At 39.1% G+C, this 15,116-nt stretch overlaps 1 protein-coding gene across 3 annotated transcripts in view; it reads left to right on the forward strand.

The window, feature by feature from the left end:
* SRPRA (SRP receptor subunit alpha) overlaps nt 1-15,116 on the forward strand; it is an 880,927-nt gene that overhangs the window by 73,580 nt on the left and 792,231 nt on the right. The window lies entirely within an intron of this gene.

Here is a 15,116-nt window from a genome sequence, read left to right on the forward strand (position 1 = left end):
ACTTTACCATGGAGTAAGGGGTTAGGAACCATACCCAGAGCCCTTGGTCAACATTACATTGTTTATACACCCTTTCAAACATATGAATGCAAGCATCAAAATTATCACCCTCTGTAAATTGTGGATGAAATTTACTGACCTTTATTGCTTCTGGGGTTCGGTTATTCCCTTCCACATTACCTCCATGACCCTGGCGAAGAGTCAGCATCTTCTTTTAGTGTTGCATCTGCCTCTCATTTTCTTTGGCTTCCAGATGTCTCAGTCTCTCTTTTGATTCTGCTTCGACCTCCAAACACTGCAGTCTCTCTGCTGATTGTATTTCCAAATGTTTGGCTTCCAGTTCAAGTCTCTCTAACTCCAGACGGACTTTTAAGTCCTCTAAGGAAAAGTTGAACTGCACATTTCTAAGAGTTGTACATCCCCAGTGCCAGTCTGATTGTCGTCGTGGTTTCTGGTCTGTGATGCAGCTGTGATTAAGGCTGCAATCATGTCTGCTTTAGTCAGATTGGCATGCACCAATCCTTTGTTTCGGCACATCTCAGCCAACTGATTCCTTTTCAGCTTGTCATACTCCTCTGTTGATATCCTTGCCTGCTCTACCTGACTGACTAAGCTAACAAAAAATAAATATAACTATTGTGATATGAAACCCTGAATGTTTACTGTGTGGCTGCTTGAGAGTACAAACACCTTCTTTAGTGACCACTGTTTATAGGCTACAGGAATTCAGTATCCACACCACTGAATCCAAATATGTGATGTGGGGATCCCACCACAGCCAGCCAGTAAATGTGACCACTTGCCACTGGACCAGTAATCAAGGAGCCTCAATCCTCACCAGTGGGGGATGTACACTGGGAGGATGACAAGGTAAATGCGCAGTATTTCCCGATGCACCTTTCTGCATCAGGTGCAATTTCCCTTAAGAGCACACAGAGACCACAGTCAATCCAGGACTGGCTTCTCCCTCTTTCTCCAGATCCCCAGTAAGACTCCTCACTGGCACAGCTGTAGAGTTGAGATCTCAGCTGAGTGGCCAAGCCAAAACCTCCTCTGTCTGTCCAGCTAGTGCTTCGTGTCCCTGCTCAAGTAGCTGACCCACACACACACACTTTGAGGTTTGATTTATACACCACACACACCGGGGAAAGGCTGATACATGTTTACTAGCTATGCCCCCTATTGCCCAGACTATAAGGTGGTTATCCCTGGTTATCACTGCCACCAGCCAACTCCTTATCAGCAACTTTAAGGCCCTTAACAAAAGGTGTCCAAACTTACTGTGTAATGTTACTGTTAATACAAATGGTAGTTTGACTTAGAGCAAGGTTATTAGGAGTGACTTACACAGTGTCACCAAATAAATATGCAAGTACTCTCATAACTTAAATATGTCTTATAAAGATCAGCCATAATGAAAGGTTTAAATAGATTTAATAATAAATAATACAAGAACAAGAAAGTACTTGGTATATATTCACAGTGACATCAAAATCACAGGAAATATTTAAAACAACATTGCAAGACAATCTCAAATAAAGCAAAATATCTAAATAAGATTTGCTATATTCCTGACTATAAGAGAATTACTCTACCCTAGTTAACCTGCTTATGCAGATGTGGTGAATGGCTCTTCTAGTTGTTGTTATCGGGTCCAAGACAGAATACAGAACAGTCTGCCTTTCACAGAGATTTCACAAATATTACTGCTGGGATAGCTTGCAGAAAGACATCATTTCTTGTCATCTGACTCTGTCCAGGGTGAACCCCCCCACTGCTGGAAGCTAGCAGTATTTAGCATCTACCTGTGAAAATACATAGACCTCAAATCTTTGGCAGATGCTGGAAGTCATAAAACAATTGCATTCATTCACATTTCAAAACTAGTAATTATTTCACCTTAAAGACAATGCAGAAAACTCCCTAGTACAGACATTCTGTCTCTTGTTGCCATAAAGTAATTTAATTTCAGCTTTTTGAAGTTAACCTCCTGGATTCCAGTTTCCACTATTAAAATATATACATTTAAACAGTTACAATAGTGCATGTACATTTATTTTCTGTTCCAGTATGGCACACTGTGGATACATTTCAAACACTTGGCAAAAATCTTTTTCAACACACGTTTCTGTACCAGTTTGATATAAGCATGACATACAGTTCTAACACAGTCGTAACACAAGCATCTTATATAAATCATATTTATATTCACAAATGACATGTAATTATTTACGAAATTCCAGATAGCTGTGCTGGCAGTGTCTCATTTCGTCACAGCCTGAGTTATGGCTTAAAAGCTCTGTTACCATTTCAGTTGTCAAGTAAAATTAAATCTTTTGCCTTTGCAAACAAAAATGTTTAAAATAGGTTGGTAACGTAAAATTGTACATGATGCATGGAGAATTTGAACCCAAGTAGTATGTAAAAGTAAGTATCTGCTGGCATACATTTTTGGAAGTATGGATGTTACAGCTGTGTACCTAGTGTTTACAGAATGCCAACAATGTTATGCTGAATGTAGGACTTGAAGGACTGAAATGATTGATTCTCTGCATGTTTCATTTAATATTTGGGTAATTTTCTTTTTCTAGTAAAGGACAAACTCAGGAACACCAAAGCTCCGAAGCAGTAAAACAATAGCCAGTAAATAACGCCTCCTTGGACCATCATGGAAAACAGCATACAAGATTTATTAAAATAAAACGATAAAAGCAGTAGAATTAGTGCTGAAGAAGAATCTGAAGAAGGGCGAAAGCCTGAAAGTGACATTTCTACTGCTTTTATCATTTTATGTTAATAAATCTTGTATGCTGTTTTCTGCGGTGGTCCAAGTAGGTGTTATTATTTACTGGCTATTGTTTACTGCTTCGACCCTTTGGTGTTCCTGAGTTTGTTTATCCTTTTCTTGGTTTATTTTATTTTATCTTATTGCAAGTAACGCACATGGCTGGTGTTGATGCTGATTCTATAGAACTTGAATATCAACCCATTTCACCTGTAATGAAATCCTTTAAGGACAGAACTGAGAGTTTTACATAAGGACTGTAATCCACTCATTGGGTTGGACTTGAATAAGGAATACTTGCCAACTGAAGAACCGGAATTGGATGACGAGTCTTTCAACTAACTATCATTTGAAAGCTAGCCTCCATTTTCAAGTTATACCTCGTGAACTACGTGTTTTACGTATGCCTATGTATGGAGAAACATTTCCAAAGTTATTAGCACAGTGGCAAAGAATTTAGAGACCAGCTTCAGGTATATGAGATTGTCAATTCAGTTTTTTGATCGTATTGAGAATTAACTTGTAACAGCAATTGAAAGGAAACAAAGTGAGATTGAACAAAGGTTTCCTAGAGAAATTAGATGATTTGTTGATGAGTTGACTCTATCTGATAGTAAATTACAACAGCAGAAAGTGTACAAGGAGACTTTAATGATTTTAAAAACAGAGATATTTATGTATGGCCGATGCTGAAAACCAGTAAGGACACCACTAGAAAACATCTTGTTAGTATTACTACTGATCTGGCTACTGAAACACCCATTTCTCCTTTTAAAGAGGATCATCCATCCAGTCCAACAATGACCTCTGAGAAGAATACTGAAGTATTCCCAGTACAGTCAATAATAACAAATGATGTCTCTAATTTTGGTGATGATGTTACCCTAGGAGCCAGACCGAAGATTAAACCACAAACATGCTAGTTTTTTCACATTTTACCAGCTCCGGAGAGAATGAGATCTGTATACCAGGAATGCTTCTCCAGCAGGGGGAGAAAACACAGGAAGACGTCTAAGTGATTGTTAATGAGAGAGAAAATCAATTAGTATATAATTTATCCAAGGTTACTTTAAGTGAAGCTCAGTTCAGGGTGTTGAATAAGGGACTTAGTTTTGTGCTAGCAAATCGAGCTAAACTACATGAGGTTATATTTGATCTGAAAATGTTCTGTCGGAATCTAACACTCAAGAATATGTTTAATCAGATGCTCATTTAGAGGTGAAAGAACCTAGTTTGTATGTACCTCCATTACCAGATGACTGATAACCTTTCTTAGAGTATGTGAAGATCAAACTGCCTCACTTTTATCTATGAATATGCGTCACAGCTTCTATAATTTGACTAAGGATGAATGAAGTGCTCTGAATCAGTTGATTAAAAATAATGATCTTGTTATAAGAGCAGCCGATAAAGGAGGCCCTATAGTGTTGATGGACAGATGCTTTTATTTATATAGCATGCAAAGAATGTTGCAAGAAGAGAAAACATATATGCCCATTAAAGTATGGGCTTTTAATATAGCTATGAATGTTAAACTAACTTTAGATGAGTTACTGTTATTGCGAGTAATTAGCAAGGAGATGTATGACTCTGTGATAGTTGAAAGACCCAGAATACCAATAATGAAGGGACTTCCTAAAATACATAAACATCATACATTTCCCCCATTTAGACCAGTTGTATCGGGTCAAGGATGGGTAACTGAGTTTGTCCTTATGGGTTGAACATAAATAGAAATCTGCTGTACTTGAAGCGCCAGCTGTACTAAAGGATACTGCACTATTACTACCCCGGTTTAAATGGGGTTTTGCCATTGAAACCAGCTTTTAGAAGGTGAAGACGTAATTTTTGAATATGATTGGCTATTAAGATGATGTAACTGATGTACTTTTATGGAATGAGGTCGTGACTATATGTAGAATATGTGGACTTGACTTTGTGACTACGTGTAGAATATGTGGACTTGACTTTGGGATCTCATTGATCAATGGGACTATTTAATCTATCTGTTTTTATTTTTTTGTGATTTTAGAATCTGAAGAAGGGCAAAAGCCTGAAAGCTCTAATTCTACTGCTTTTATCGTTTTACTTTAATCTTGTATGGTGTTTTCCGTGGTGGTCCAAGGAGGTGTCATTATTGGTTTACTAACAAAATTTCGAACCGCACTCCGTCGACTGTACTATTGTTGAACACGGAAGTTCGAAAACGGGAATGTCGAAGTCAAAAAAACAATCTAGGAATGGGTTTTAACATGGATCGAGGTAGGGGAGATGTTTGTAGTTCGGAATAATACTGAACACTACCTCGACCCATGTTAAAACCCATTCCTAGATTTTTTACTCGACATTCCCACTTCGGCTTTACCGCCTGATGGGCGAGTGCGTTCTGATAATGGCAATTAATGTACTTGTATCCAAGACATAAGAGATTGTTCCATAAGTGATGTCCGCAACAAAATCTGTGGAAAATCTTTAATAAACTGATAAGTTAAAAAAAGCAGTAGTGAGGTAGCAATACAAATAATTTATTAGAGGTATAGTACACTATAATACATCCCTACTGCTTGTGGGACCAAGTACCAAATCTTGTTGATCAAAAGGTCTCCCACCTCAGAAATATACACAGCAGGTATTACAGAAAAAAAGCAAAACAAATGCAGCATAAAACAAAACCTATGTGCAGGTGTTTTTGCAGAGGTGTCCCCGCATCCCTATGTTGATGGGGGCTTATGTGTTCTGCTCCCCTTGTTTTTTTATGTACATTAGCTGTACAATTGTGCAGCCAGAGAATGAGGATCAGTAAGTTTTTTGTTTTTTTTTTTTTGTATAATTTCAACTGCTTCTCTTTCTTTGTGGCCGAGTAATCTCAGTCAAAGCCTGCACTTCGCCTCTTAAAAGTTCATAGGTAAGTACTAGGCTAGGTGCCCTTGCGGGCCATTTTAAGCCTAGCCAATTTCCCCTTTTTGTGCGCGAAATAACTTAACCCATTTAATTATAGATTGGCCTTGAGCCATCCCATGATCCATAGTTCTATTACCCCTAATGAGAATAACTAACTGGTTTCATACCGTAGATAATTTGAAGGGATTCATGTATGGAATAAAGCATTTATGAGCTGCCTGTGTCCATTACTAGTACAGGGGGCAGTCTTGGGGTAAATATTTTGTTTCCCCATCCATAGATCTAAGTTGCGCTTGAAAATGGACAGGGATGAGCTTTGTTTTATGTGGATAGTCTGTTTCACAGCATTATGAGGACTGATGTATTCAGTGACTGATTAAGTAGTCCTTTAGCAACTGGACTGTTATGAAAGAAATGTATTTTGCCCAGTTCACATTACTGTAAATTTATTTCCATCAAAGCAGCCCAGCGAACATCCCCTACATAAATTAGGGGTAGGCAGGCAAGCTCTTAAAGTCAGCTGGAATAACGGCCACATTAATCAGGCAGGCTAAAATCAACACGTTTTCAAAGTAAAAATAGGATTACAGCAGTAACTATAAATGTTGCCAAGCCAGATAGTCTCAAAGTCGCCAATAGTAAAGGACAGAAAAAGCCAGGTTACCTTCTACAGCATTTGGAATGCACTAAGATGCATTCAAATAAGTAGCGACTTAGCATTGCAAAAGGAATTTTTGTTTTTTTGGTGATGGCTCAAGGGGAATGTCCCACCTAAACAAGGGACACAGCACTGCCAGGATTTGGACACTGTCATTCAAATAATACCTTGCATTCAACAGGAATTTTGTGGTGGGCTCAGGAATGTCACCTAAACAAGGACTCTCTGTGACCCGCCAGAGGCGAGTCAGATTCTAACGACAGATGCCTCAGACATTGCTTGGGAGCTCATCTAAATGGAAAGTGGATACAAGACAAGTGGCCTGCCAGACTACAGCATCTACATATCAACATGAAGGAGATGTTAGCAGTCCAGTTTGCATTAATGGCTTTCAAGGAGTTACTTCTTCCAGGGCAGGTGTTGATTCTAACAGACAACACAACTGTCATGTGGTACATCAACAAACAAGGGGGAACACATTCTTACCCGCTGTGCAGGCAAGCAATGATTTTATGGGAGACTGCGCTCAGCTTGCAACTAACTCTTCAGGCAAGGTTTCTGCCGGGAGCACAGAACTCCTTAGCAGATGTGTTAAGCAGACAAATCATGGATCCCCACGAGTGGAAACTGGATCTTCATGTATTTCGGAAATTGACAGTGTCATGGGGAACTCCAGACATAGATCTGTTCGCTTCTCCACTAAACCACCAGCTGCCAAAGTTTTGCACAAAGAGGTTTCATCACACAGCTTGGAAAGTGGATGCTCTTTCTTTCAGTTGGAAAAATCTTCATGTGTATGCCTTTCCACCTCTGCCTCTTCTCCCAAAGGTGCTCCTAAAGGTCAGACAAGACAAGCCAAGGATGATTTTAATAGCTCCAGATTGGCCTCGGCAACACTGGTACCCATTACTGAGGAGTCTGGTAAGGAAGCCTCCATGGCCTTTACCTTTGATTCCACACCTGTTGTCTCAGAGGGATGGTCACCTGCTCAATGTCAAGCTTCACTCTCTTCATCTAACAGCCTGGCATATTCTGTTTTGAAACACAGCAGGTCTCAACTTCCTCAACAAGTTTTAAATGTGATTATGGAAGCCAGAAGACCTAGTACAAGGAAAGTGTACGCAGAAAAATGGAAGAGATTTTTATTTTGGAGTGCAGCAAAGAATTTGGAGATTTCTGAGCCTAATTTGAGTGTGGCTCTTCAATATCTTACTGAATTATTGGACAAAGGTTTGTCTTTCTCTTCCATTAAGATTCATGCTGCAGCAATTTCAGCTCACTATGATTGTGACCCACCATTGTTTTCGCATCCTTTGTTCAAGCAATTTCTTAGAGGGGCAAAGAATATAAGACCCCCACGTAGAGCTCCTACTCCTGCTTGGGATCTCAATTTTGTGTTGGAGAAACTTACTCTACAACCTTTTGAGCCTGCGGCTACTGCTGATTTGAAATACTTGTCATGGAAGACTGCTTTTTTGTTGGCTATTACTTCTGCAAGAAGGGTTTCTGAATTACAGGCCCTTATGGCGGTAGAGCCTTTTTTGATTTTCCATAAGGATAGGGTATCATTACGTACTAATCCTTCTTTTATGCCTAAGGTGGTTTCTAGTGTGGCTTTAAACCAAACTATTCATTTGCCTACTTTCTATGCAGATCCCCAAAATAAGGGGGAAAAGATTTTGCACACTTTAGATGTACACAGGCAGTCATGCTATTATTTATGCAGGACCAAGGATTTTAGGCAGTCTCAGCAGTTGTTTGTTTCTTTTGCTTTGAGTTCTCAGGGCAAGCCTGTGTCAAAACAAACTATTTCTAAGTGGATTGGGTTTTGCATTGCATTTTGTTATTCCCATCATGGCAAGGAGATTCCAGCTGGGATTAGGCCTCATTCCACTAGGGCTACTGCCACTTCAACAGCATTTCTAAGGGGGGTGGCAACTAAGGATATTTTGGAGGCAGCTACTTGGAGTTCAGTGCATACTTTCTCTAAGCATTACCACCTTCCTCTCTACTCTAAATCTAGGGCTGGTTTTGCCACAGCTATTTTGCAAGGCATGTTGACAGCTCCTGCTTCCTTATGATTTGCCAGCCTCCCTTACCTCTGCTTTGGGATTCTACCCAATGGTTAGGACTGCAGCAATGTGGAATGAAGAACATAGTACAGTTTTGTACCTACCATAAATGTAGATGTTCGAGGATCCACATTGCTGCAGTCCAATTTACCCTCCCTCCTTCCCCTCTGTGTTTAGGGGTGGTTGTGTGGGTGAGGTTATACTCTTGTAATTTTGTATATATTGTACATATTTTTGGTGCGGGAGTGTTTGGTGTTTTTGGTTTTGGCCTTGTCTTTTTAGGGTCTTCTGACATCTGGGGCAAGAAAAGACTGAGGATATGACGCCGGTCATGCGCATTAGTACCCTGACGTCCTGACGTCAGTCTAATGCGCCTTGACCGACGTCAGCCATATACTTTGGTATTCGGGCCGACTGGGACAGCGGACTACCCAATGGTTAGGACTGCAGCAATGTGGATCCTCGAACATCTACATTTATGGTAGGTACAAAACTGTACTTTCTAACACAGTCGTAACACAAGCATCTTATATAAATCATATTTATATTCACAAATGACATGTAATTATTTACGAAATTCCAGTTAGCTGTGCTGGCAGTATCTCATTTCGTCACAGCCTGAGTTATGGCTTAAAAGCTCTGTTACCATTTCAGTTGTCAAGTAAAATTAAGTCTTTTGCCTTTGCAAACAAAAATGTTTAAAATAGGTTGGTAACGTAAAATTGTACATGATGCATGGAGAATTTGAACCCAAGTAGTATGTAAAAGTAAGTATCTGCTGGCATACATTTTTGGAAGTATGGATGTTACAGCTGTGTACCTAGTATTTACAGAATGCCAACAATGTTATGCTGAATGTAGGACTTGAAGGACTGAAATGATTGATTCTCTGCATGTTTCATTTAATATTTGGGTAATTTTCTTTTTCTAGTAAAGGACAAACTCAGGAACACCAAAGCTCCAAAGCAGTAAAACAATAGCCGGTAAATAACGCCTCCTTGGACCATCATGGAAAACAGCATACAAGATTTATTAAAATAAAACGATAAAAGCAGTAGAATTAGTGCTGAAGAAGAATCTGAAGAAGGGCGAAAGCCTGAAAGTGACATTTCTACTGCTTTTATCATTTTATGTTAATAAATCTTGTATGCTGTTTTCTGCGGTGGTCCAAGTAGGTGTTATTATTTACTGGCTATTGTTTACTGCTTCGACCCTTTGGTGTTCCTGAGTTTGTTTATCCTTTTCTTGGTTTATTTTATTTTATCTTATTGCAAGTAACACACATGGCTGGTGTTGATGCTGATTCTATAGAACTTGAATATCGACCCATTTCACCTGTAATGAAATCCTTTAAGGACAGAACTGAGAGTTTTACATAAGGACTGTAATCCACTCATTGGGATGGACTTGAATAAGGAATACTTGCCAACTGAAGAACCGGAATTGGATGACGAGTCTTTCAACTAACTATCATTTGAAAGCTAGCCTCCATTTTCAAGTTATACCTCGTGAACTACGTGTTTTACGTATGCCTATGTATGGAGAAACATTTCCAAAGTTATTAGCACAGTGGCAAAGAATTTAGATACCAGCTTCAGGTATATGAGATTGTCAATTCAGTTTTTTGATCGTATTGAGAATTAACTTGTAACAGCAATTGAAAGGAAACAAAGTGAGATTGAACAAAGGTTTCCTAGAGAAATTAGATGATTTGTTGATGAGTTGACTCTATCTGATAGTAAATTACAACAGCAGAAAGTGTACAAGGAGACTTTAATGATTTTAAAAACAGAGATATTTTTGTATGGCCGATGCTGAAAACCAGTAAGGACACCACTAGAAAACATCTTGTTAGTATTACTACTGATCTGGCTACTGAAACACCCATTTCTCCTTTTAAAGAGGATCATCCATCCAGTCCAACAATGACCTCTGAGAAGAATACTGAAGTATTCCCAGTACAGTCAATAATAACAAATGATGTCTCTAATTTTGGTGATGATGTTACCCTAGGAGCCAGACCGAAGATTAAACCACAAACATGCTAGTTTTTTCACATTTTATCAGCTCCGGAGAGAATGAGATCTGTATACCAGGAATGCTTCTCCAGCAGGGGGAGAAAACGCAGGAAGACGTCTAAGTGATTGTTAATGAGAGAGAAAATCAATTAGTATATAATTTATCCAAGGTTACTTTAAGTGAAGCTCAGTTCAGGGTGTTGAATAAGGGACTTAGTTTTGTGCTAGCAAATCGAGCTAAACTACATGAGGTTATATTTGATCTGAAAATGTTCTGTCGGAATCTAACACTCAAGAATATGTTTAATCAGATGCTCATTTAGAGGTGAAAGAACCTAGTTTGTATGTACCTCCATCACCAGATGACTGATAACCTTTCTTAGAGTATGTGAAGATCAAACTGCCTCACTTTTATCTATGAATATGCGTCACAGCTTCTATAATTTGACTAAAGATGAATGAAGTGCTCTGAATCAGTTGATTAAAAATAATGATCTTGTTATAAGAGCAGCCGATAAAGGAGGCCCTATAGTGTTGATGGACAGATGCTTTTATTTATATAGCATGCAAAGAATGTTGCAAGAAGAGAAAACATATATGCCCATTAAAGTATGGGCTTTTAATATAGCTATGAATGTTAAACTAACTTTAGATGAGTTACTGTTATTGCGAGTAATTAGCAAGGAGATGTATGACTCTGTGATAGTTGAAAGACCCAGAATTCCAATAATGAAGGGACTTCCTAAAATACATAAACATCATGCATTTCCCCCATTTAGACCAGTTGTATCGGGTCAAGGATGGGTAACTGAGTTTGTCCTTATGGGTTGAACATAAATAGAAATCTGCTGTACTTGAAGCGCCAGCTGTACTAAAGGATACTGCACTATTACTACCCCGGTTTAAATGGGGTTTTGCCATTGAAACCAGCTTTTAGAAGGTGAAGACGTAATTATTGAATATGATTGGCTATTAAGATGATGTAACTGATGTACTTTTATGGAATGAGGTCGTGACGATATGTAGAATATGTGGACTTGACTTTGTGACTACGTGTAGAATATGTGGACTTGACTTTGGGATCTCATTGATCAATGGGACTATTTAATCTATCTGTTTTTATTTTTTTGTGATTTTAGAATCTGAAGAAGGGCAAAAGCCTGAAAGCTCTAATTCTACTGCTTTTATCGTTTTACTTTAATCTTGTATGGTGTTTTCCGTGGTGGTCCAAGGAGGTGTTATTATTGGTTTACTATCAAAATTTCAAGACTGGCCGACTGTACTATTAGTTGAACACGGAAGTTGATTGAATGTCGGTCAAAAACAATCTAGGAATGGGTTTTAACATGGATCGAGGTAGGGGAGATGTTTGTAGTTCGGAATAATACTGAACACTACCTCGACCCATGTTAAAACCCATTCCTAGATTGTTTTTTTTACTTCGACATTCCCGTTTTCGAACTTCCGACGCTAGTACAGTCGACTGAGTGCGGTTCGAAATTTTGATAGTAAACAGTTATTATTTACTTGTATCCAAGACATAAGAGATTGTTCCATAAGTGATGTCCGCAACAAAATCTGTGGAAAATCTTTAATAAACTGATAAGTTAAAAAAAGCAGTAGTGAGGTAGCAATACAAATAATTTATTAGAGGGTATAGTACACTATAATACATCCCTACTGCTTGTGGGACCAAGTACCAAATCTTGTTGATCAAAAGGTCTCCCACCTCAGAAATATACACAGCAGATATTACAGAAAAAAAAAGCAAAACAAATGCAGCATAAAACAAAACCTATGTGCAGGTGTTTTTGCAAGGGGGTGCCCCCCCCCCGCATCCCTGTGTTGATGGGGGCTTATGTGTTCTGCTCCCCTTGTTTTTTTATGTACATTAGCTGTACGATTGTGCAGCCAGAGAATGAGGATCAGTAAGTTTTTTTTTTTTGTATAATTTCAACTGCTTCTCTTTCTTTGTGGCCGAGTAATCTCAGTCAAAGCCTGCACTTCTGAAACAAAAAGAAAATGTTTCGCCTCTTAAATGTTCATAGGTAAGTACTGGGCTAGGTGCCCTTGCGGGCCATTTTAAGCCTAGCCAATTTCCCCTTTTTGTGTGCGAAATAACTTAACCCATTTAATTATAGATTGGCCTTGAGCCATCCCATGATCCATAGTTCTATTACCCCTAATGAGAATAACTAACTGTTTCATACCGTAGATAATTTGAAGGGATCCATGCATGGAATAAAGCATTTATGAGCTGCCTGTGTCCATTACTAGTACAGGGGGCAGTCTTGGGGTAAATATTTTGTTTCCCCATCCATAGATCTAAGTTGCGCTTGAAAATGGACCGGGATGAGCTTTGTTTTATGTGGATAGTCTGTTTCACAGCATTATGAGGACTGATGTATTCAGTGACTGATTAAGTAGTCCTTTAGCAACTGGACTGTTATGAAAGTATTTTTGCCCAGTTCACATTACTGTAAATTTATTTCCATCAAAGCAGCCCAGCGAACATCCCCTACATAAATTAGGGGTAGGCAGGCAAGCTCTTAAAGTCAGCTGGAATAATGGCCACATTAATCAGGCAGGCTAAAATCAACACGTTTTCAAAGTAAAAATAGGATTACAGCAGTAACTATAAATGTTGCCAAGCCAGATAGTCTCAAAGTGCGCAATAGTAAAGGACAGAAAAAGCCAGGCGTTAAACAATGCAAAGCAATATTGCATCACACAGGTAGGATAGAAATGCGAGTTAGTCTGGAAAAAGTGAGATAAAAATAACTCCAATATTCCATCTTTTGATAGCCAACTTTCACAATTTACAGTTGTTTCAAAGTAAATTCTATGTAGGACATGTACAGATAGATTTTGTTAGAGGAAGACCTTCACATTTCTAGCCAGAGCTGGGGCAGGACTTACTATTCCAACATTAATTTTATCAGATGACTGTAGGATACAAAACATGATCCAAATCTTTGAGATGTATTGGAATGGAGAGTTGTATGCTTTTTTTGGGTAATGGCATCTGGAGTGATCCACACAAATTTTGCCGCACTTGACATGAAAGTAATTTCTAGAAACCATCCTTAGGGTTTGTGAAAAATGTTTTTGAGACAGGAGATACTGTAGCTAGCTGCACATGCATGAGGTTCTCCATCTGTAATACAAGTCTAAGAAAGTCAGTGGACCATTTACTATCTCCAGTTGTGATTGCTGTGTCACTTGAGATGTTTGTGCTACCCTTCTTTAGAGGTAAACATTAGCTGAAATGTAGCAGTGGGAACTAATTCAACTGTTTAACATCAGTAATATAAGCAGTGTCTTAATATTAATTTTCTCTGTTTAATGTTCCTGCACAATATATTCCAAACTGAAACACAGAATTATTAAGTTGTGAAAGCTTTTAAAGATTGCATTTCTGATGCTCTGACCGCCTGAGTTATGCTGACGTGCTAAGGTGATATATAGCTTTGCTGAAACCTGATCAACAAACCTTCAGGTTTAACAACTGCAGCCAACTTGAAAGGTACTCTACAATGGAATGCTTGAAGTACTTTTGCTGTGGCCTCTGACCATGGAGCCTTCCTTCTACCGACTCACTTGTCGTCCTCATTCTCCCCCTGAGGTGAGAGACCTGTGTCCCATTTTTTTCTCCTGGGGTGAGTGATGAGCAAAGCAAGAGTGATGCTGTCATCCTCTTGTGGGGAGGGGGGGTCATAGTTCTCATTTTGTGACCCTAAATCCCTTTATGTACCCAGTATGCATTCTTCTTGAAGGATGTGCAGTATTTGTAGTGTGTCACTGTTACATACTTTCATAAACCTACAAACAGAAAATGTCACCTCCTGAAACCGAGCACATTGTTCAAATTTCTCTGACCTGTACCAGGGAAGTACTGTACCGTGTGCCCAGAACTTGCACTGCATCCTTGTTCCCTGCGAGAGACAAGCAGGTTTAGCCCTTTCACTCTTGTCCCTCCCCATCCAGTTCCAGAAGGTGCCCAAGCTGCTAATTGAACTCTAGTTGCGTTCAGGACTATTTTATTCCTCTAATCCAGTGTCCTGGTTACTTGAGTTGAGAATACTGCTACAGGCTCAGTGTAGTGGGGAATGCCCCTCTTCCCCCAATGTGCGATTGCTTTTGTACTGGTTATGTACTAAGGAGGCAACACTCTGTGTCTGAACATGTGGGATTGTTTGGAACAATGCTCCCCCAACTGTTTATTTTCCTGACTTCAAGAAGACTCCTTTCATACCTACTCTGTGTTCACTTAGGTAGATTTTGCATTTTTAGTGTGAAGCAGCTTGCTATTTCACCACTGTTAGTGTTTATTGTGTTCATAACAGGTTGATACAGTTGCTGTTTAACAGCATGTTTTGTAATCCCTGACAATTCCCCCCTCTTTTTAAATTCAGGGTTACTTGAGCTTGGTGAAAGTAAATGGATGTGTTCATCTGCTTTTTGATACTCCATGTTAAGGAAACAAAGTTGGAAATAGTTTAGGCATATATTTTGTAATTGCACCTGACATTAGAAGATTGAGGTGGTTCTCAGAATCTGGGATTGCGGGAGCTTTTTTTCAAGCAAAATGTACAAATGCATGCACATGTTGATATATGCTGATTGTTTTTTTTTTTTTGCACGTGGATACAGTCTTTATGAATGAGGTTACTGCAGGAGAA

Source organism: Protopterus annectens, chromosome 8.part0, assembly GCF_019279795.1.
Source record: "Protopterus annectens isolate FY-2018-M chromosome 8.part0, PAN1.0, whole genome shotgun sequence".
Lineage (NCBI taxonomy): Eukaryota > Metazoa > Chordata > Ceratodontiformes > Protopteridae > Protopterus > Protopterus annectens.